Source organism: Alligator mississippiensis, chromosome 2, assembly GCF_030867095.1.
Source record: "Alligator mississippiensis isolate rAllMis1 chromosome 2, rAllMis1, whole genome shotgun sequence".
Classification (NCBI taxonomy): Eukaryota; Metazoa; Chordata; order Crocodylia; family Alligatoridae; genus Alligator; species Alligator mississippiensis.
This window is the reverse complement of record NC_081825.1, coordinates 253,085,596-253,109,110: the sequence shown is the minus strand read 5'-3', so window position 1 is coordinate 253,109,110 and position 23,515 is coordinate 253,085,596. Positions and strand designations below refer to the sequence as shown.

General features: G+C 45.1%; 1 long non-coding RNA gene across 1 annotated transcript; it reads left to right on the top strand.

Moving 5' to 3' along the window:
* The first annotated feature begins 1,034 nt into the window (after window positions 1-1,034).
* On the top strand, window positions 1,035-8,258 carry LOC132248421 (uncharacterized). The gene is made up of 3 exons (XR_009459611.1): window positions 1,035-1,091; window positions 2,561-2,647; window positions 7,431-8,258. It is a non-coding gene; the product is annotated as an uncharacterized LOC132248421 (long non-coding RNA).
* Window positions 8,259-23,515: the final 15,257 nt, after the last annotated feature.

Sequence of the window (23,515 nt, the reverse complement as noted above, 5' to 3'; positions counted from 1 at the left end):
TGAAATGCTGGTGCCAATATCAGCCCTACATTGGAAAACTTTATTTCCTCAAATGCTGCCTAAGGAGCACTTGGAGTTTTGACTGACTGCTGGCCAGTTATTTGGAAGACATGAAAATGTGACTGTCATTCACTTTTGGCTTCTAATGCTTAAGCTACTTACAATATTCTGATGCCCGCAATTTGCCATTTTGTCAAAGTGCAGGTATTTTGGAACCTAACTTTTATGCGTTTGGCCCCCAGAGTGAAATCCAGAGCCCTGAGGGGGTCTGTATCCCTTACACAGCGCATGAGGAGAGCTTAGCACTTCCGTATGAGACCTGAATACATTTTAAATTCTGTCCTTTAGGAACTCCACCCAGGGCTGCCAGGAGGTGCCTCTCATCTCCATATCCAGTGTCACAGATTCACAGATGTTTAGGCCTGGAAGAGACCTCTGGAGATCATCGGGTCCAGCTCCTCTGCTCTAGGCAGGAAAGACTGTTGGGGTCAAATAACTCCAGCAAGGTGTGCATCCAGTCTCCTGAATCTTCCCTGAAGCAAAGTGCATTTATTTCAAGGAAATGAGCAGGGCTTACTCCTTTCATTAAAAACATGATTAGAAAAAACAACAACCTCCTTCTATGTAATAGTTTAGTGGTTAGAACAGTCATTCTGGCTGTATGAGACCTAGGTTCAATTCCCTCCTTGACTTAAAGGGGCTAAACTCACACCTCCACATAAAGTGTTGTATCTGCTAGGATACAAGCCACTTGGGTTTAGGGACACTGTTGAAGCCATGCTACTATGCATCAAAGACTGTCCCGGGAAGAGAGAAGCTGAGAATTACCAGCTCTGTAGCTTAGTGAGGAAGGCAAAGACCTGGGTTTTGGTTTATGCTCTGGTGCTGGATCATATATTTTACATTAAATAGTCATTGGATAAAGTAAAAAAAGTACAGTCCTAGGAGTAGTCATAGGAGTGGAACTGGGATTGCCCCCACCCCAAAGGGGAGGGTCCTTTAGTTAGAGTTTAAGTCCCTCCTCTGTCTCAGGTCAGGGCACTCAGCGGGGTAGAAGAAGAGGTGGAGCTGAATCTCCTGAGGCAGAGGAGGTACATGAAACTCTACTCATTAGGTTTTTGAATAAAAATACACCACTGGCTGCATTTTAAAAGAAAGAGCTGGCCACCATGGCATTTTGTGTGGAGCCTGAGCCCATTGCGAGATAGGTGTGGCCCAAGTTCCTCAGGGAAGACAGGTAAAGGAACTTGTCATTTCTGGAGCCCAGTCAGGCTTAGGAATCAGGATCTGCTTGGCTCTGTTTAAACAAGGACCCCTGTGGGAATGAGTTGGAGTAGGACTTCCAGGTGCCTAAGGAACTGTCAAGTGAAAATTTACCAAGTACAATAACTGTAGAGTGAGTTGGCAGCTAGACAGAAGTCTTCAGGATGGCAGCTTTGGACTTAGATGCCTAAATTCTGGTGAGTTCCAACGTAGGGGCCTAGGCAAGTTCTCTTTTGGGTCTAGTTTTTAGGAAATATGTTCCAGGAGACAAATGCATGTAAAAGAATTACTGCAAATTGTAATTTCATTTAATTTGCCTTGTATTTTTCAACACTTCCTTAACTGGATTAGCTGAAACAGGGTCCTTTCAAACTGCAGAAAAATGTCCACTCTTTGCCTTGTTGCCAGAAATGTCTGAATATCACATATGAATTATCAACACTAGCAGCAGGAGTCTACTAATGAAATATATATCTATCTATTGCATGTGTCTGTGTGGAATTAGAGAGGCACCACAGGCCAGGAGATAGGCATCAGGAAAACCTGAGTTTAATTGTAGTCTGTGCACTTACCAGCTGCCTGGCATTAGGAAATCATTCAATTTTTCAGTGTCCCTGTCTTTTGATGCATAAAATGAAGTAATCATCCTTCATGATCAGATGAAAAGTGCTATGTAAGAGCTAAGTATTATTGTTGTTATATTCATATAGACAATTACCTTTATGTGCTTTGCTGTAGTAATAAGAGCAAAATACAGATGCAGGCTAGGATAATAATAATAAAAAGAGACTAAACCTTAGTTTACCAAGGGTTAAATGAAAGATTTACCAGCTGGAGACATGTAAAGGAGTCTGATTTGCAGAGAGCTGGAGCTATTGCTTTTAGAAATTCAAGCCTCTTTAAGATGTCTGAAATTGGGCACCCAAGCTCACTGGTCACTTTTGGCAATCTTGGTCATTTTTTAAATGAGAAACATTGTATTATTTTTTTAAATATACAGACTTTTCTGTGAAAAATAATGCTGTGTTTTTCCAACCATTTAGAAAATATTTTTCACAGAAACATCAAGGGTTTTTCTATAATTAGAAAAGACGAGGATGGGGCCCCACTTCCTGGTGCAACACACTTGCTTTTCTGTTTCATTTTAGAGAGCAATCACACTGTATGTAGGAATGAACTGCCAGATGATGGAGGATAATCTGTGGTGTTGACAAACTGGGCTTTTGGATCAGAGACTCTTTGGTGTGCTTTGTGGAAATAAATTGTAACCCAGCCATTTTAAATCCCATTCCTGCAGCTGTCACCCGTAGCCCATCTCTTCTCAATCAGTAGGTGCGCTCTCTCATTTCAAGGGTTCAGCAGAAGCTTAGATATATGGATTCAGGTGAGTAATGTGCATTATTCTGCTTCTATAAACATTATGCTAGTCCTGAACAGGAAGTGCCCTGTCAGAGCCTGACTCCAGGTTGACTGCTGTTTCTGTTTGTGAACATGCTGTTTCTTCCACTTCTTTAGTAATGGTCATCTGCACATTTTGAAGATAATCCAAGGGACCACACATGTACCCACACACTTCTAAAAGAAGGAATTTTCTGACAGCTTAGAAAAAGAAAGATGAAAAGGAAATTCATCAAGTTTAATCTTTCATTATGGAGCAGGATTTCAGAAAAGAAATCCTAAACAGCACATACTAGATTAGAACTTGGATAGCTACTTTTCCTTTTCTCTCCTGAAAGGGGAAATATGGGGACAAGTAAAGATAAATGAGAAACATGAAACATATAACATGTAAAGGGCTATAGTAGCAAAGATGCATTTTCATTAAAGTAATTGGTGGCAAATATGATCATCCTCAGGTCACCAGAAATAAAGCAAATGGCTGAACGCTGAAAAACTAAATTACTAGTCACTTTTGAAAATTATTAAATTACTAGTCAGTTTGGGTCCAAACACTTTATAAAAAATTAACAACAATACAAAATAATGAAAATATTATCGGAGCACTGTCTATTTGCTGAAATAAAAATCAATAACAATTTATTGGGTGATTTATTATTTAATAATTTACAGAACTAAATGAACAGAGGGCATATATTTATGAATTATTTATCTACTGTTAGAAACATATTAGTCAAATACATCTATTCTGTTTGACTGTTTCTAATAATGGAAAATAATTTTACTTGCAAGATCAAATACCACTGAATAATTCAAAGGGGAAAATAGCTTAATGATGCCTCTTTGTATAAAATTGTATTTTTAATTACAGTTGAGATTTTGATGGTACTTGCATGTTTCAGTAAGAATCCTGATTCTGCTCAGTACCTTGGGAGCTCATTGAATTACAAGAGTTTACAGGCTGATTGAGAAGCAGTTGGGTACCTTTTTTTGGCAGAGCTGTCTGTGATCTGGATTGCAAGACTGCAAGGCATGATATCTGGGTTCTGTTTCTGCCTATTCCCAATTTGCCTACTAGCTCTGGATATTTTGGAAGTATTTTATATTTTTCTGGTTGCCTGATTTCTGTTTTTACAGTTCAATTTGTACCCAAGAAAGTGCAAGTATGAATCACTTTGATTTGGATCCATCTTATAGAGGCCAATAGGAGTTTGTCCATTACTTTTTAATCAGGCCCTTTAGCGTCCCTGTTCTTAAACAGCACCCCCTCTTCATAAAAAAGGGCATTTCATGGATTTGCAGGTGTGTGTATTTCTCAATAATTGCTGTTCTCCTTAACGATGAATTCCACTCTGCCCTTTTAGTTATTATTCTAATTCATTTTTTATCATGGCAAATATCTACCTGTCACGGCGGGGTCCTCACGGAAGGCCGTGATCTCCTTGAGGCCCTCTCACCGCGCTACTCCGGCCCGAGGGCAGCCTCCATTCTCGCCCGCCACGTCTTGATCGAATATGTAATAGGGAGGCTGCCTTGTGTTTCCTCGGGCCTGTCAGCTCCTGGACCCCTCGTGGGTCTCCCCGTACAATGGGCGCTACTCAAGCGCCCTAGCCTTATGGGCTATGCGTGGCTCCTACCTCCCCTGATACCACGCCCCAAGCCTCGCGGATGTAAAGGACGTTGTCCGGTCTGTCTCCCTACTGTGGCCCACCCTGGGCTCCCTCTCTCATGCCCAGCCTCTTGCTGGGACTCTCGCCTGGCCCACTCTGGGCCTCCCCTGCCGGTGTGGTTCCGCTCCGGGACTCTCTAGCGGGCCTCCAGTCCTATGGGCCAACCGCACGGATACCCTCCCTGACTCTGGCTCCCCGCGCTGCTACTCCCTGTCTTCTCAGGGGCAACCGCAGCGCCCTGCCTTGGTCTGAGGGGGATTGCCGCACTAGCCCGCGGCCGGGCTCGCTATGCCCGTGCGCCCACACTGGGCTACTCAATAAAACACAATGGCGTTCCCCCTCTCTGGGGGCTCGCCGCGCCCACACTGGGCTACTCAATAACGTACAAGGGTGTTCCCCCTCTCTGGGGGCTCGCCGCACCCACAGTGGGCTACTCAATAACATACAATGGTGTTCCCCCTCTCTGGGGCTCGCCGCGCCCACACTGGGCTCCTCAGTAATACCGCCCCTTTCTTGGGGCCGGGGGGCTATGTTCCCCTCACACGCAATCCGGGGTCTCGGTCCCCGTCCGCAACCTACGGGTTGCGCCCGCGACCCACTGGCCGCGCTCCTCGCCTCCAGCTGCTCGCGCGGTGGCGTGCGAGCTGCACCTTCAGGCGCTATGTTCCCCCACACGCAATCCGGGGTCTAGGTCCCCGTCCGCAACCTACGGGTTGCGCCCGCGACCCACTGGCCGTGCTCCTTGCCGCCAGTTGCTCACGCACTGGCGTGCAAGCTGCGCCTTCCCTGGCACTATGTAGATAATGCGCCCTCTTGGCACTAGGGCACCCCACACTCTCTGGGGTCCCTATAGTTGCGGCCTCCTCCAACCCCTACAGCCTCACCCCAGCCTCCGGGTATAATAACACAAACACAAAGCAAAACCACAAGCCCCTAGGCTGTAACACAAATGCAAGCCGCATGGCCATAACTCATCCTCATAGCTCAAGCCTCCAGGGCTATCATGAGCTGCATTTGCGACTTAGGCTCCTTCCCATATCTCAGCCAAGGGAGCTCCTGCCTCTCCGGCTGCTGACAGAGAACTGCCAGCTTAGCCTCAGCCCTGAGCTTTATAAGGGCCAGGCCCTGCCCCCTACAGGCAGCTGGCTCCGCTTGGTTGCTCCGGCAACCTGCAGCTGCGCTCACGTAGTTTTGCCAGGGCTCTCTCCCTGGCAGTTTCTCCTCTCTTAGGAGCAGGCACTAAGGTGCCCTGCGACACTACCATTGTACTAAAAAACTCAGAGTATCTACTGAATAAAACACCAAACTGCAGTACTGGTGCTGTAGAAAATTCAAAGATCCAGTGGCTACATTTTAAATGCACATTGGCCAGGCAAATGGTTGAGTTGAAGGTAAATTGCTTGTGTTTTTCCTCCTGTTGATGGCAGTTGTGAATGCAGATGTCTTCATTTTCCATGAATGGGGAGAGGAACTGTGGACAACAGGTACTCAAAGAGAGTTCTAACCTGTGGAAAAACAGGTGGCTGTCTAGGATGGCAGACTATTTAAAGACTGTTAATTTTCATGGGAATTGCAGGCAGAGGTGCTGAACATTTTCAAGATCACCTAGAGCAGTGCTGCATGTTTTCCCTTCTTTTCAGGAATCAACTTATCATATGGCATATTGTCATATTATTATTTTTGGCTTTCATCAGGCCTCTTATGCTGCTAGGTCTGTATCTCAATATGCACCTGCAGTATAAGTGTGTGTGTAATGGTACTAGGACAAAATGGCCCACCTGTCATTAAGAGACTATACATTTGAAAGGGAGGAGAGACATTGGTTTGGCTCTTCTGTATACCACTTCAGATTGCTAGCTGCATCTTTGTGTCCAAAACTGGATATAACTCTGAATTAATAGATCTTCAGCTATACTACAGTTATAATCCACTTGAAGGAACAGGTTCTAAAATTTTTGTGTGGATGGGTTCTAATATTACCTCCTAACTAGCTAAAGTCTTGGACTGCCCAGGTGTTTAACATATTTACAGATAAGTATCCCATCTGTGTAACATTTACTTAAATGTTTTATCTTTGCTGTAACAGTGTCTTCTGACTTAGCTATAGCATTTTAATAATTTCAAAGGCACCCATTAATGTAGGCTTTGTATATATTTTTATACTGTCAATAATAATTGATAATTATTGATTTCTCTTATTAGAAATGATATAATAATTGATTTCTCTGATGACTAGCATTTTTGTCACTGCCTATTTTGGAAACATGTTTCCCATTTAAAATCTGGTGACTATGCAAGAGAGAGTGGTCAGTTTTTCCCCCTAAAAATTCTCCTTGTGCTCTCATCCCTATTTGCTTGTTTAATTTTGTCTTCTTTGTGAGTAGTAATCAATCTATCTGAGGCACAGACTGTGTTTTTATATGTTTAAATAAGCCTGTCGTATGGACTAAATTCCTAAAGTTTACTAAAATAATGATTAACCTAAGGGGCCTGAGTTGTCATATCCAATGTAGCGAAGCTGAGTAAAGTTATCACAGAACAGCACGATTGTTCCCTGATTTAACAAGGACTGTGATCGAGTTTTGAGTAGGAGGGCCTGTCTGAGAAGTATACAACTTCCATCCAGAGAGTGGAAACTTCTGGACTTTTAAATCCAGAGTCATAGCGCTACTCCCTGGCCACGTCTATATGAGACACTGACTGCACAGTCGTTTAGTGCTTGTATAAATGAGTACTAAATGACTGCATGGTAACCTGAGTTACTGAGCAGTAGAGCCAACAGACATCTTTTTTGTGACACTACTGCGCAGTAACCTAATACTACCGTACAGTAGTGTCATGTCACTACTGTGGCATGACGCTACTGTGCAGTAGTATCAGGCTAAAGCACAGTTAGTATCTTGTGTAGACGCAGTCACTGTATGGTAACCAGGTCTTCTAACTCTCAAAACTTGACTTGGCATGAGGTCTCAGGTGGGAGATTGGGTTTTCTAAGAGAGAGTTTTGGGTTCATCACTCACATATCAAAAAAAAAAGTCCATCACATGTGCTGTACTGAAGAACTATATGTAGATGTCATGTGGGCCTATTGTATTGCAGAAGAGATGGAAGGAAACAAAATGATTACAGAGAGAAGACTGCCAAAGCACAGAAAGAATTATGACCAAACATCTCCTTGACTAACTTGGTGTATCGGACCAAATCTGTGACTGGCGCTGAACTGGAAAACATCTAAAGGAAATTTACCAAAACACCTGATGGACAAAGTTGTCTGAATGAAGACAAACTCTCATGTGACCCCCACAGCCTGACAGTGTCTGCCCAGCTACCAAAGAACAAGACAATATCCAACTGATTACTTCCGATGCACAATACAGGGAGCATGGAAAAAGGCAAAGGAAATTTCATGCGTTTTTAAAATTCCAATATGAAGAGTTTGATCTGAGGAACAGAGCTCCCATTCCATATCTTTCATGTGTGGAAGTGCATGGTAAGAAAGCATATTGTGCTGAGTGAGAAATTGCCATCTGGAGTACCATTTCATGTACTTGTGCTGTTATAATTAGGGACCTACTCAATTCAGGATTTTGTGGAAATTGTAAAATCGGGCATTGTCTTCAAAAACAGGCAATGTCTGTGAAAACTGCAAAAAACCCCCAACAAACAAACAAAAAAAAACTTGCTAAAAAATGCTGGCTCCCCAGTAGAAACCAGAGGTCCTCATGGGCACTGCAGCCTGGCTGCACAGCCTGCTAGTGGTGGGCACCACCGACCCATCCAAGATGGCAGTCATCCCAGCCCCTCACCACTGATTAGATGAGTGGGATGTAGGATTGAGCTCTAAGAGTATCTATTTTCTATTGTTTTAAGCTCCCAGTTGTTGTTTTCTCTCTCTTTTTGAATCAATTGTAATAAATTGCACTTAAATCTTGGGAAGATCACTACATGGAGGGAAAATAATTTATTTTTTTTTGCTTGGTAATAGAGATAGGGTAATTCCTAAAAATAATTGCAAATAGGTGTGGGTAGGGGGAGGGGTGGGAGGGATTTGGGGGGGGGGGCTAGTGGGACAATGGGGGCATTGGCAGAATTGGGGCGGGTGGATAGTGGAGTCCTTGGGAGGATTGTGGGCCTAGCAGAGTCTTGGGGTGGGGGAGGTTAGTGGGATTGGGGGGCTAGTGGGCTCCAAGGAGGGCTTGGAGGAATGGGGGATTTAGCAGGATTGGAGAGCCTCTTTGATGCTCTGATTTGACTCCCCCAACTCCTTTTAACCCCTCTGATCCCACCAAACTGCTCCCAGTTTTGGTTTTACTGACATTTACCAGTGCCAGAAGCCTGATCATAATAAGTTGGGGTTGGGAGAGGGGAGGGTGTATGTGGGGGGTAGCAGCTCTGCAGGGGAGATTGGCAGGAATGAGGGGCTAGCAGCTCCATGGTGGGGAATTGGTAGGGTCCATGGGGTGTTGTGGGATCAGGCTGGCCATTTTTTAACTGATCTAACCTTCAGGGAATGTCTGTACAGTTCAGAATGTAGAGTGACTTAACTAGGGATCTATGTGTAAGGTCTGCATTAGGGCTGTGCGAAGCTTCGGTCCCTGATTCAATTGGACGGAGATTCGGTCTGATTTGGTGGCCGAATCTCTGAATCTGAATCAAATCACAGGACCCTTTAATCTCTCTGAATTGAATCAGAACCCTCTACATTGACTCAGAGAGATTTGGAAAGATTCGGCGGTTCGGACATAGACACAGCTTTGAATGTTTTGTCTACATACCTCCAGGTAGCAGGCAGTCATGAATGCTGCAATGCTGGGGCACATGGAGTGTCCCACAGAAGCATGGGGGCCCCCCCAGCACGCTTGGCAGCAGATCCGGAAGTGGACTGGAAGTACTTCCGGTTCACTTCCAGGTCGGCTGCCGAGGAAGTACTTCCGGTTCACTTCCGGGTCTGCTGCCCTGCATGTGCAGGGCCTCCTCACACTCCTGTGGGATGCTCCACCCAGCATCACAGCATTCACAAGCTGCGCTGGTACCTCGAGGTATGTAGAAAAAACTTAAAGCTGTGTCTATGGCTAAATCGCTGATTCTCCGAATCACCATTGAATCTTCAGATTTGGATTCGGCTGAATTGAATCGGGGACAGTGATCCAAATCAATTAATTGAATCGCTGTCCCTGATTTGGGCCGAATCCAAATCGAATAGGGCCCACTTCGCACACCCCTAGTCTGCATGTGGTGAACTAAGTGAGACCTGGCAGCCATTTTTAACCCAATCTAATCGCTGGAATGTCTATATGCACCCTAAGTTACTCCAAAGCTCTGGCACTAGGGCAGGCAGTGTTTTAATTTAACAATTACATATCAAGAGTATTTCTGACATCAATCTGACAGCATGGGAGGTAATGCTCGGGGGCAATGAACACGGGTTCATTGAGGGGAGATCCTGCCTGACTAAGCTTGTTTCCTTTTAGGACCAGGTGACAAAGTCCTTGGATGCAGGCATTGAAGTACATGTAGTCTACCTGGACTTCAAAAAGGCTTTTGACACTGTTTCTCACCCCATTCTCATAAAAAAACTAGGTGACTGCGGCATCGATGCCTACACTGTCAGATGGGTGGCAAGTTGGCTCAATGGTCGCACCCAGACAGTGGTGGTGGACGGGTTGTTTTCGACCCGGAGGGATGTGGGCAATGGGGTCCCACAGGATTCAGTCCTTAGGCCTGTGCTATTCAACATCTTTATCAGCAACTTGGAGGTGGGCGTCGAAAACACACTGTCCAAATTCGCTGGTGACACACAGATGTGGGGAGAAGTGGGCACACTGGAGGGGAGGGACAGAATCCAACTAGATCTAGACAGCTTACAGAGGTGGGTGGATGAGAATAAAATGGAATTCAGTGCAGACAAGTGCAAGGTACTGCATCTAGGGAGTGTCACAACCCAATGATTTTAGTGCCTTGGCACGATGGAATTTTCCCGCCACATGAGAGTCTCTGTGCACAGCAAAAGTTTTCTGCTGCAATAGAAAACTCCAGTGCAAGAGAGTTCCCGCCATTCGCATGCAAATTTGTGCCCTATCATTGGCTGATTCTAAATTATTCCTATGTGGCAGCTAGCGATTGGCTTGCTAGCCGTATAAAATTCTGTGCGACTTCCGCCCAAGTCGGAGAACTTTGAGCACGCTGCAGAGTGCCTTTGAAGATTCTTGACTTGTGGCTGAGCTGGTCAATAGCCTGATCACCTATCGATCCTTCTCCCCGTCGCCGAGCGCTATCCTTCGACATACCCTTTCCCTGCCGGCCTGACTCGTGTACGGATTCGCAGGCCTGAGCCTTGCCAGCTGGAGCAACTCGTGTAGTTGTTTAAGCGACCGGACCACCTGCGTCGCGGCTACTAGTGGCGTAAGTAAAGTTTTTTGCAACCAATATGCTTTGTCTGCCTCTCCATTCACCAGCCCGCCCAATGACTGAATAATTTCTAAATCACCTCAAGTCGGCCCCTGCCATCTGAGACAGGGAGAAGGAACCAGCAACACACCTATAGGCTGGGGAACACCCTTCTCAACAACACAGTGGCTGAAAAGGATCTTGGAGTCATTGTTGACTCCAGGATGGACATGAGCCACCAATGCAAGGAAGAGGTCAGTAAGGTTAACTGCACCTTGTCATGCATCTACAGATGCATCACAAGCAGGTCCAGGGAGGTGATCTTTCCCCTCTATGCGGCGCTGGTCAGGCCGCAGTTGGAGTACTGCGTCCAGTTCTGGGCGCCACTCTTCAAGAGGGATGTCGCTAACCTTGAGAGGGTCCAGAGGATGGCCACTCGTATGGTCAAGGGGCAGCAGGCCAGGCCCTATGAAGCTAGACTAAAGGGCCTAAATTGATTCTGTCTCCACAAGAGAAGACTGGGAGGGGATCTGGTGGCTGTCTATAAACTCCCCGGGGGGACCAGCAGAAAATAGGTGAGGCTCTATTCTCCCAGGCACCACCTGGGATAACAAGGAATAATGGCCACAAATTGATTGAGAGCAGGTTTGATATCAGAAGCCATTACTCTATGGTTAGGGCTGCCAGGCTCTGGAATGGGCTCCAGAGGGAGGTGGTGCTCCCCCCTATCTTGGGGGTCTTCAAGAGGAGGTTGGATAGATATCTGGCTAGGGTATTATGATCCCAGCACTTGTTTCTGCCCAGGGCAGGAGGTTGGATTTGATGATCTGTTCAGGTTCCTTCTGACCCTAGAAACTATGAAACTACTATTATGCTCATATATCCTGGCATGAGCTGCTTGGTCATGAACTTTTAAGTGCAGAAATCTGATTTGAAATGCATGAACTACCATAGTCTGCTCCCTGGGCAGCAGCAGTGGCCAGGCCAGCTGAGATGGCAGTTCTTGTGTCCTATCTATGTGAGTGCCTGAGGCTGGTGTCCTGGTTGCCTACCTGTCATTACACTACTGCATGGAGGACTGTCATTAGACAGTTATAGCAGTCCCAGAGAGAAACTATTTGCCTGAGTATCTGGAATGAGATGGAAGAAAGATCTTCTCAGTTATTTTATTATTTTTCAAATAAAAGAAAAGCTTCATTTTAATGGCAGATATTAATTTGACATCAATCATTTACCTATAAGGTGATTGTAGAATCCAGTCCTGAGGTCAATGTGATTTTTGATTAAGCACTGTAGGATGGATCCCAAAGTGGGCAGGCAGCAGGACTGTTGAGTAGAATAGATTCATCTACAATTAACACGTGGGCCCAGTTTTTCTATGGCCAAAGAATTCCAATTTTTCATCTGCCAGTGGCAGGGCCAACACTTTTTTTCCTGTGGCTTTGGCTCTTCAAAGTATCAGCTTTTATGAGTAGCAGTTAGTTTTATTGTAATGATATGACCTATTGTTCCAGCTTTGTCAAATTTATTCACAAGAACAGTTCTTCACATTCATTTTTGCTGTTTGTATCACACGATATGTCCACAAAAGCTGCTACATGATGTGGGGGATAATTTATTGCAGGTGCCTCCTGCTGGGAAGACTTGTTTTTATGTGTGTAAATGTTAATTTCTTTTTACCCTTAACAAATGAGGAACTTTTTTTTTAATAGCCCCCAAAAATACATTTACCATGTGCTCAGTAAAAGGCATATACGTCAGTTTTCTGTATGCTAAACTGGAACGTGTTCCAGGAAATGACACTGCTGGCAGAATAAGCAAATGTTATTGTAAAAGAAAAGTGTTTTCCCCATCTCAACAGGAATTTACCATGTGTATTTTTTGAAAGAGATACAATTACGGGATCTGTCCAGCAGAACTTTTTAAGGAAAACTCTACTATAAATGTTAGGAATTTTTCTCTGGTGAGGTTTGTAATATCTGGTTTGAGGTCAATATAATAAACAATATAGACAGGGTTATAATAAATGTTGCAGAACTAAAATTCAAGACACACAAATTCATGAAGTATTTTTTTAAGTTCTGTCTAGTGTAAAAATGTTTTTAAAAGACCACCAACAAATACATCACACATAACAGGGGACTACTAAATTCATGGTGGTTGCTGCTGATTTCATGGGCAGACTGGGGGCCAGGCAGCCATTTTTGTGGGTGGAGTGTGGTGGCCCTCCCCTGCCAATTGGTCAGGGGACCTGGCGACCCTGACCCTCTCTGCTGATTAGTTTGAGGGCTGTCTGTCCTAGGGCCCCACCCCTTGCTGCTGATTGGCTGTGAGGGCTGTCTCATGTGGCCTTGGTCCTTGCCGCCGATTGGTGGCAAAGGGTGGGGCTGTATGATGGACAGCCTTGCAGCCAATCAGCAATGAGGGGTGGGGGCAGCAGCCATCTTGCCATGTTGGCAGTCCCTTTCCCTCTTCCCCCTCAGTGGGTTGTGCAGCCAGGCCACAGTGGCCACAAGGACTGCTGGCTCCTCGGAGGGAGCCAGCATTTTATTTTCAGTATTTTTTTTCCTTTTTTTTTTTTTAAAGGAACCTACCAAAACTGTGGAGCCCGTGCTTTTTTGTGGAGGATGTGCTTTTTTGCAGGGCCTGCCTGAAATTGCAGTTTCCATGAAAATTGTGAAATCATGATTTCGGCAGGTCCTTGCACATGAACGCTCCTTTTTTGCAAAATAAATTTTGCAGCATTGCGTTAATGGATGAGAACCTGCATGTGGTGCCTACTATGAGAAGCAATGAAACTGCCATTGCTGTCCAATCTGAGAGAAATGAAGACAGTAACAATTACCAAAAAAAAGAAACAATTTAGTTTTTATAAGCCAGTTTTCCTAATGAAAGGGGCTATTAGGAATCAAACAAAGGGGATTTTTTCCCACTTAATAACAGTGGGTGTTGCTATACGACACACTTAGTGCGGAATTGCCTAGTTAGCTGAACAGTAAATGTCTCAGTGTCTATACGTGTGGCCCTATTAGGCAGCAGGAAAATAATAAATGTCACAGTAGGTTAGTCCTTTGAAATACAAGTACTATCCTACTGTGGAGTTTTTCATGCTCATCAGTGCACATGTAGATGTTGACCTGGCTGGCTGGGGCACCAGGATGCCTCAGTGCAGGGGCTGCCTGCCAGCTAGCCCCACGCCAGAGCACCCTCGTGCCCTAGCCAGCCCCTCTGTCACATGTTGAGCTGGGTCGGAACAGCCCCAGGCTGGCAGGCTGACCCCCAGGACCCCACGCCAGCTGGGGCTGCTCTGCCTTGGTTCAATGTGCTGCAGTCCCAGGTGTATATGTAAATGCAGCGCCCAGGAGCAATAAACCCTGGCGCTATGTACCAGAGTTTATTGCTTCGCCTTATTATGCACATATAGATATGCCCAGTGTGATTTTTAACTAAGGCCAAGTGAAAGAGAGTTTATTCCTCAAGAAGCATTTAAAAGCACTATAAACGTTTCCTAGGCCAAACAGATCAACAATGACATTACTACCAGTGAATACTGTATTTCAGAAGATTTTAATAATGCAGTTGGGTCTCTGAGATGTATGGCAGTGGTATAGAAAGTTAGGTCTGAAATCTTACCTAAAAATGAAGTGAAAGTTACTGAAGGGTTCAAATTTTGCCACCTTGACTCACATTGAGTAGTATTATTCACATAAGTCATCCCACAATTTATATGAGTAAGTACTATTCAATGTGAGTAAGTGTCTATAAATCAGGATGCTTACTGAGTCCCTGCTTCTTAAAAAGAGAGGTCACACGGATGCCAGCATTTACTAGTATGTTGGCACACATTAGAGATGGCAAGTACTTGGTCTTGGACATGGAATAATAAAAAGTGAAGCAACTCTTTCACTAAGAGAAGATTGATCTCTTGGTCACAGCAGGAATGTACACAGAGCCGTATCTAACTGCTGTTTTGCTACATTTCCAGAGAAAAAGAGTCTGATAGTTGGAAAAAAAAAAGAAATCAGCCACAATAAACACATTGTGCTGCAGCTGTCCCTTGCTTGTAGGGTTCCCAATATCCTCTCAGATGTAACTCTTTCATTTTTTGTTTAATTGTTAAAGGATCATTTTTCATAGTGAACAAATACTTATTACAGTTACTTTCTCCTGTGCCTTTAAGAACAGGTAAACCTCTTCCATTTGTAGCCTTGCTCAGTCAAGTGTCATCAAAAAGTTTTGTCATCAATCTGTGTTCATATGCATCTTTCACTCTATATAGATGATCCAAAGTGATTAAAAAGCAAGAAGTGAACTACTAGTGATCTAACGCATGTGTAGGAAAACAGCTGTGGTGCACTCTTCCACAGCACGTGTACATCAGGGCCTCATCCTTCTTGTGGTCTTGCAAAGGGAATGCTGATTATGACACTATTGCTTTCTCACTAATAATGGGTGGCCACTTTGACAGTGGTATGCAAAGCAGCTTCTTGCTTCTGTGTTCAGTATGATTTCATACCTCCTCTAGGAAATGAGGTGACTTTTTCTACTGAGAGTTGAAAGGCTAATGGTATGGGAGCCTCCTGGAAAGAACTTCCATGCTGTAGGAGAAGAGCAGAGGATTGAGAGAGAGGGCATGGCATTTTGGAAAATTCTAGATTAATTTATATGCATTTTCAAACCAATTGTTAGGGGTAAGGGAAGGAAAAAGGAGGCTATACCATATGCATGTTTCTGCATAGTAAACATTACAAGAACATCCTGTGGTGGTTAGAGGACATTTTCCTGGCATATGTAGGAAACTTTTTCCCAGTGCATGTAGCATGGGTGTCTCGGAAGTTGGATAATTTAATGGATTTCATAGATTTCTTAGACAGGGCAGGAAGGGACCTCAGATCTTCGAGTCCAGCCCCCTGCCCCAGGGGCAGGAAGTCAGCAGGGGTAATAGGATGCAATAACTGATAAAGTGTGGTAGGATAGGAGCTTTCATAATGAAGGGGCAAGTGATGGGCAGGCAGAAATGGATGTCATGTATTTCTGTGATGCTGACAGGAGAAGCAGCACATAGTGAACATATATATGCTGGGTGGCTAGAGCTGGAAAAAGGTGAATTAGGGTAACTGAGAAGGAATGGGGGAAAAAGACTACATGATACAAGGAAGTTGGAGGTATCGGGGCAGGAATGAAGAAAAAGGTCAAATGGAGCAGGGCAGAATGAAGAGATAAGTTCTTGGTGTAAGGTTGCTTCTCAGTGGGTGCACTTACATGTGCTTTTACATTCACCTAAACTTAATGCACATTTGCCTAATGCTCATAAAGGTGATTTAGGCGCACATCTACATGTGTAAGTTCTAAGGCACATTAATGCAGTATGTGGACTGACTTAGGACTAAAGTTAATTCCAAGTCAGTTGACAAACACAGAGTTAAAGTGCCTTAGCAAGTCTACATGTGCATTAAGGTGCTTTAGCTATTCACGCCTAACTTTGATACCTGCTTTTGCAGGTATCGAATTTAGGTGTGAATAGCCTAACATCACCATTTTAAGACTCATGAATGGTGCACACATGTAGACCCACACACTTAATGTGCCTTAAAATGGCATGTATAGACATGCTTAGTGCCATGTCAAATAAGCATTGTTTTTTTGAACTGCTTGTGGCATTTCCAAAATGCCATCAAGCCCTTGGCTGTCCAGCAGAGATAGGACCTAATTTTAATATCTGCATTATAATACAGCTTGCTTAGCAGGGTAGCAATTACCTTGCATCACAACAAAATGTTAGGACTAGGTGCAGCCCCAAATTCTAATCTGACCAGAACTTTACTGTGTGATCTTACTAGGACACAAGCACCTTGCCTACATCCTTGATCTGAGCAAGGCTTTTGATACAGTCTCCCACAACATTCTCGCAAGCAAACTAGGAAGTACGGGCTGGATGAATGGACTGTAAGGTGGATAGAAAAATGGCTGGAGCATCAGGCTCAGATGGTAGTAATCGATGGCTTGATGTCTAGTTGGCAGCCGGTATCAAGTGGACTGCCCCAGGGGTTGGTCCTGGGGCTGGTTTTGTTCCATGTCTCTATCAATGACCTGCAAGATGGCACAGAGTGCACCTTCAGCAAGCCTGCAGATGACACCAAGCTGTGGGGAGTAGTAGATAAGCTGGAGGGTAGGGCTAAGATTCAGAGTGACCTAGACAAATTGGAGGATTGGCCCAAAAGGAATCTCATGCGGTTTAACAAGGACAAGTGCAAAGTCCTGCACTTAGGACGGAACAATCCCATGCACCAGTATGGGCTGAAGGCTGAATGGCTGGGCAGGAACTCTGCAGAAAAGGACCTGGGGGTTACAGTGGACAATAAGCTGAATATAAGCCAACAGTGCGCCCTTGTTGCAAAGAAGGCTAATGGCATACTGGGTTGCATTGGTAGGTGTGTTGCCAGTAGGTCAAGGGAAGAGATTATTCCCCTCTATTCAGCACTGGTGAGGCCACATCTGGAGTACTGTGTCCAGTTTTGGGCTCCCCCACTACAGAAAGGATATGGACATATTGGAGAGAGTCCAGCAGAGGGCAACAGAAATGGTGAGGGAGTAGGGGGACATGACTTATGAGGAAAGACTGAGGGAACTGGGCTCATTTAGTCTAGAGCAGAGGAGACTGAAAAGGGATTTAATAACGGCCTCCAACTACCTGAAATGGGGTTTGAAAGAGGCAGAGCTAAACTGTTCTCAGTGGTGGCAGATGACAGAACAAGGAGCAACGGTCTCAAGTTGCAGCAAGGGAAGTTTAGGTTAGATATTAGGAAGAATTATCTTACTAGGAGGGTAGTAAAATGCTGGAACAGGTTACCTAGAGAGGTGGTGGAATCTCCATCCTTGTCCTTGGAGGTTTTTAAGAGCTGGCTAGAGGAGCAAAGAATAGCTGATTTCTGGAAAAGGAAATCATGGGCTCTTCCATCAACAAGAGAAAGAAGAGGACAGATTAAGAAATAGTTTTCATTCTTATCTCTTAGCATTTGCACACACACTCCTCCTCTTCAATCATTGCATATATACCCTACATTTCTCAAGTAAGGCTTCATTCTCTTGCCTTTCATCACCAGGTTTCCCTGCACTTTCCTTCAGTGTAATGTGGCTTCTGTTTTGTTTACACATACTTTTCCTTTTATCTCCAATGTATTGACATTTCCTTCCTATAATTTAGATACTAGTGTTGACTGATACCATTTCCAAAAATGTAGGCACAAAGTCAATGAATTACTGACATTGGAAGCAGGTACTTTTGGTGACAACATCTGCCATGCAGTTCATTGGAAGAAACTGCTTGTATGGATGTCACTGATACTTGGCTTTGCCTGAATAATTTAGATGAAGTCCAATTTAGTTAGTGTACTTAAAGTGTATGTAGCAGGCTTGCCTTTTGGAGCTTGGGTTGAGTCCCAGGTTTGAAATCTTGCTCTTTTGATTGGTGGAGCATATCCACCAATCAGGAGGCAGCAAGAGGAGTTAAGTCACACCCCTTTCCTGAGGGGAGGGCGAAAGGAGTCCCCCCCCCCCCGCTGGACCTGATTTAAGACTGCAACACTCAGGTCGGAAGCCTTCGGGGCGGAGCCCTGGAGCATATAAAAGGAGCTGCGTGCCCAGCATGGGGAAACACATCCATGTGGGAAGAGGGAAGAGTGGGGCTTAGAAGAGCTGAGGAGAGCTGCTCAGCAGGGCGAAGCAGTAGCCCAGAAGCAACCCTGAAGGCTTCCACCAGCGGGGAACGGCAGACGGCTCCAGCAGGTAGGCTCTTGGTGTGCAGCACAGCACATGGCATCCAGACCCTGGGAGGTGTGTGAGGCGGCTCAGTCTGCAACTTCTGGCATGCGGCTAGAGACATGGTGCACAGGACGATGCATGGGGTAGGATCTTTGGAGCACTTGGGCGGCTCAGGTCCTCAACCCCCGGAACGAGGCTGGGAGCTCGGTGCAGGAGGTGCTGCATGGAGGGTCCAGGAGCTGACCGAGCCTGGTGCTGCATGAGGCAGCCCAGGCCTCCAACCCATAGCAAGAGGTTGAGTCCAGAGAGCCAGACAGCGATTGGGCTACTGAGCCAGCTGACAGGGCCAAGCCAGAGGCCCCAGAAGCCCTGCATAGTGGAGCCCTGTTCCACGGGACAGCGACCCCCCTCCCCCTGGCCACCCAAACCCCACTGCAGGTGAGAGAGGAGCCTGGCACAGAGGATGAGGGCCACCCTTAAGGCCTGGGAGCCATGATTTGCAGGGAAAAGTGGATTTCCACAGGGGAGAGGGAGTCCCCCCTGGTTAGTTAAGGGCTTCACTGGGAGGGCCCCCCCTAAAGTTACCAGCTTCTTTGTAGGGCTTGGGGAAAGCCCAAGGGCATTGGAGTTTCCCCTTGGGATTGAGTTTATCTTTGGGGCTCTTGTGCTATAAGTGGTGTGATGTTGTGCCTTATATTTTGTGAACTCTCATGTTGTAAATTAGTAGATGAGTAGAGTCCTATGGCTCTGCTGGGACTCCCTGTTGCTATTATTTCACCTGTTGTTTATTTGTATTTATTTGTGACTTATTTATTGTTCACCCATACTTATCTATAGTTTATCTGTTGGCTATCTATGTTTATTTTGGGGGTCTATCTGTTTCAGATCAAATACTTACCTGTGACTCACCTGTATCTGGAGCACTGGTATAAGGATTTATGGCATTTACCCAGATGGTATTGTTTACATTATTTGTTTAGATATCTTATATATATATTGTACATATGTTTATATCCATGTTTCTTTTCCTTGTGATAAGTTAATGTAAATAAATGTGTATATAGTTAAGTCCCCTGACTGTCCTGGCCTGGTTCTATAGGGACGGCGGGAAACTGAGTGGTCTGTAGTTTTCCCCACAGCACACCTGCCAGCTAACAATACCCTTCAATTGGACAAGGGGAGTATATATCCAAGTTTCCTGGGCTACATGTATGTAAAGTCAGGACAACGATTATGTAGTACAATGGCCAAACATTTGCTCTCTGTGTTATTCAGGATCATATATATTGACTATAATGACAAAAAAAAAGGCTTTTCCTTGGATTTTATTAATTGTGTTAGCCTTGCAGAGCCACTAGGGGTATGAAAGGATGAGCTGTGTTCTGTCTGCCTGATATATTTTAAATAAAACTGCTAGTTGATTTCCAGTTGGACAAATTCTGCTGTCATTAACACATTTACAATTATGGGTGTGTTCAGGTTCCTACTGAGAACAGTGTTCTTTGCATTGGTTGTAAATGATGCTCCCTCGGCAGCGTGTAACCTGAATACGTCCGGATCTAATTCTCACCCTCTGGGGCTTCTTTCAACAGCCAATGCTGACCTTAATATCTGCGCCTGTATGCTACACCTCCATTCTCACCTGCCACAACTTTGATTTTAGTTACTTATAGGAAGGCTTCATCCAGGTTAAGAGCTTCAGGCAAGATTAATGGCTGTTTTCTTGGGGTTCCTACCTCCCTTTTCACCCTGTCCATTCACAAACCAGTTGTTACTCCAAAAAAGGCTCACAGTCCTTTTCTTACCGAGTCAGTGTCACTTGATATAATCGTTCGTAAGACACCCATATTATGGATAAATTCACGATTAGATGTTTTCAAATGCTGTCTTCCCCAGCTTGCCTGCCTCTGTGCCAGTCCTCCCAAGGATGCAGCATGGCTGTCGGTGCCAGTCTTCACCTGCTTGCTGTCCTACAGCTGATTGCCAGCTTTCTTGTAAAGCCGTCTTGCTGCTTCTGGCCAAACAAGAAGCAGCTGACTGCCCCCGCCCCCTCCCCCAATGCAGCCAGGACATGGTTTTAAAGCATGCTAGAGGCTGCATGGGACTCCTTTGCTGTTCCTTTGATGTCACCATGTCGTTCTCTGGCTGGTGAGCAGCTCCCGCAGCCCCTCCTGGGCCCACTGCATTTTTCTCAGGGTCCAGCAGTTTTCCTCGTGCAGGTCCCAGTTTGGGATTGTCTTGGGGTGTGGGATGTGTGCTCCCACACATTTGACAGCAATCACACTTGGACTAGGAATACAGGGGTAGCTTTTTATTTCATTCCAGTTCACTGAATTTAAGAGACTGTTTTTCTTTAGAATGCCTTGGAGTACTTATCCCAGTTAATGCTTTCACTTTTATGTTCTATACATTTCTCTCCCCCCACCCATGAAATTTGCTAATTGGATGGTGTGTATAACTATGTAATTATAGTATGATTGTCAAGTTGTATATTTACCTGTAAAACTAGAAATCCATATTTTGAAATTTGTATCTGAACATATTCCAGAATATGCAGCCTTATAATTTACTTTTTAGGAGGGAAGAGTTTCAAAGCAATTTTGTTTAAAATTTTGACAAATATGAATGGAAATTTTTCAAGTATTCAAATACCAAGCTGACTGGTATCTCTATTTCAGTAATGAAGAGTTTTAATTTTTTTCTTCTGAATCAAAAAATTCACTAGGCATATAAAAGGTCCTCCTTGAAGATTTCTGACTTTCTGCATACTCATTTGGAGCCAAAAGTTTAAAAAAAATTAACAAAAACAAACTAAATCTGAACTTGTTTTGAAATAATTCTGCTTTTGAATTAGGAACCTCTGGTGTCTTGCATCTCATTGAGGTATCACAAGACAGAGTATTTTTGAAGTATTAGAACTGGACACATTACAGGAATGTTTTTCTCTCGTGCTACGCTATAGATGTTCAGTTTGGCTGGGATCACAAAGATTGTGAGGGTATGTGAGGACAGGAAACCTGAAAGCAGTCAACTTGCAGTGGGCCTGCAATAAACTCTGGCTGCCTCAGAACTGAAGTGTAGCCAGAGCAATTTAGAAACCAAAGTATGAACAGAAGCTGTCAAGCAAAAACACAGTACAGAAGTAGATGCACCAGATTTAATTGCAACCATTAAAGCAAAATGAGATTGCAATCTTTCAATCCTTCAACAGTGAGTCAGTTAAATTGTGTTACCCAGGGAAAAATTAATACAAAGAGATTACCGATTGCAAACATCTGCTATATATTAAGAATCATAATAACTAGCCAAAGGGTTTAAAAAGAATCCTGTCCTGGTTTACACAGGGCTGATTTTTTAAAAGAATTATGAGTACTTGCAGCTCCCATTAGCTACAATGGGCATCATGGGGCCCCTACCATCTCAGGATGTGGCTGTGGAACAATGCTGTGGAACATATTGGGTGGCTTTACAGCTAACCACTCATTTTAAACGTGTAATTTCTTATGCACAAAATATGTATGAGGGGTTGAGCAGCTCTTTTGAAAATATGATCCTTACTCTGAAAGCATTAAGTATAGTAAATTTGTTTGGGGCTAACATGGGTGTCACAATGGAAATTCTACTGAGGTAGTTTTATCAGCAGTTATAGACCATTATATAAAAAGGCTACAACAAGTAAATACAGGCCAGCGTTACCATTACATTAGTAAAACTGGCTGAAACTGATTCTAGGTTGGAGCCTTAGCGTACAAGGATTACAAAAATCTGAGAGAATTCTACCAGTTCTGTTTTCCTGGTGGAAAAACCTACTGTGGGAACAAATGTTACAGGACTGGGTGGGTGGCAGCCAGGGGACCCCTATGCACACAAGGCAGCATGCTTTGCAGGCTCCCTTGGTTTCCAGGAAGAGCTGACAGCAGTTGAGGGCACAGGTCAGCACTAGTTGGCTGGCCGTCCCAAGGGGTTACATCCCTTCTGCCCCAACACCCCCTCTTTACCTCCCTCCCTCCCTCCCTCCCTCCCTTGCAGCTGTCAGGCTTTGAGACGGGAGACCCAGAGTGTGGCTGCTGTCTTTTCAATCCTGTCAATTTCCTCTCTAGCAGCTGGCAGTGGATCCCTACACCCCTGGCACCAGCGGACAAACCCAGTTTCAGTGCAGATTGGATGAGTTTGGTTGGGTCTCCGCTGAAAATGGGTTGGGTTTCCCTGACTGCTCAGGGCAGACAGCTGCCCCTAAAAGGATGGGCTTTCCTATCCCCAAAGCTGTGAGGAAAAGTGATTTGTTGCGTGCTGGGCTGGAGCAGTAGGATGCAGCCCAAGGGCACTTGTACACATGGCGAAATTGCCCTTTTCAGCAGTTTAATTGCATCACACTTTACATGCGCAGCAGCGTATTATGATTTGTTTTTTGTCACACTGTACACATGCAGTGGCATATTGCAATTTAAATGACTTTGTTATGTAGCCAACTAAAACATATCTTGATATATTTTAGTTTGCTATGTGACAAAGTGCAGCAATACATCCATCCCCAGGGTCCCTTACAGCTCAGGGGCTGCTCAGCCCACTGGCAGTTCACTCCCCAGCCACAAGCAGGTCTACCAGGAAAAAAAAGTGGTGAGGGGCTTGGTGGGCTTCCAGCACCCCATGCACTGTCTCTGCTACCTAGGACTGCCTGGGAATGGGTTGGCTTGCCCCTAGGGCAGTGTGGAAAGGCAGCAGGAGGGTGTCTGGGTGTGCTGGTGGCTGGAGAAGGTGGTGGGGACAGTGTATGGGGTGCTGGAAGCCTGGGCGCAGGGAACCTCGGGCTTGGCAGGCTTCCAGAGCCCCATGCACTGTCCCTGGCACCTTCTCCAGCCACCACCACACCCAGCCGCCCTCCTGCTGCCTTCCAGCACTGTGCCAGGGGCAAGCCAGCCCATTCCTGGGCAGTCCCAGGTGGTGGGAAGAAAGCAGGGACAGAGCTGGAAGCCTGCTAAGCCCCTTGCCACTTTTTTTTCCCAGCAGAGCCTGCCCATATCCAGGGAATGAGTTGC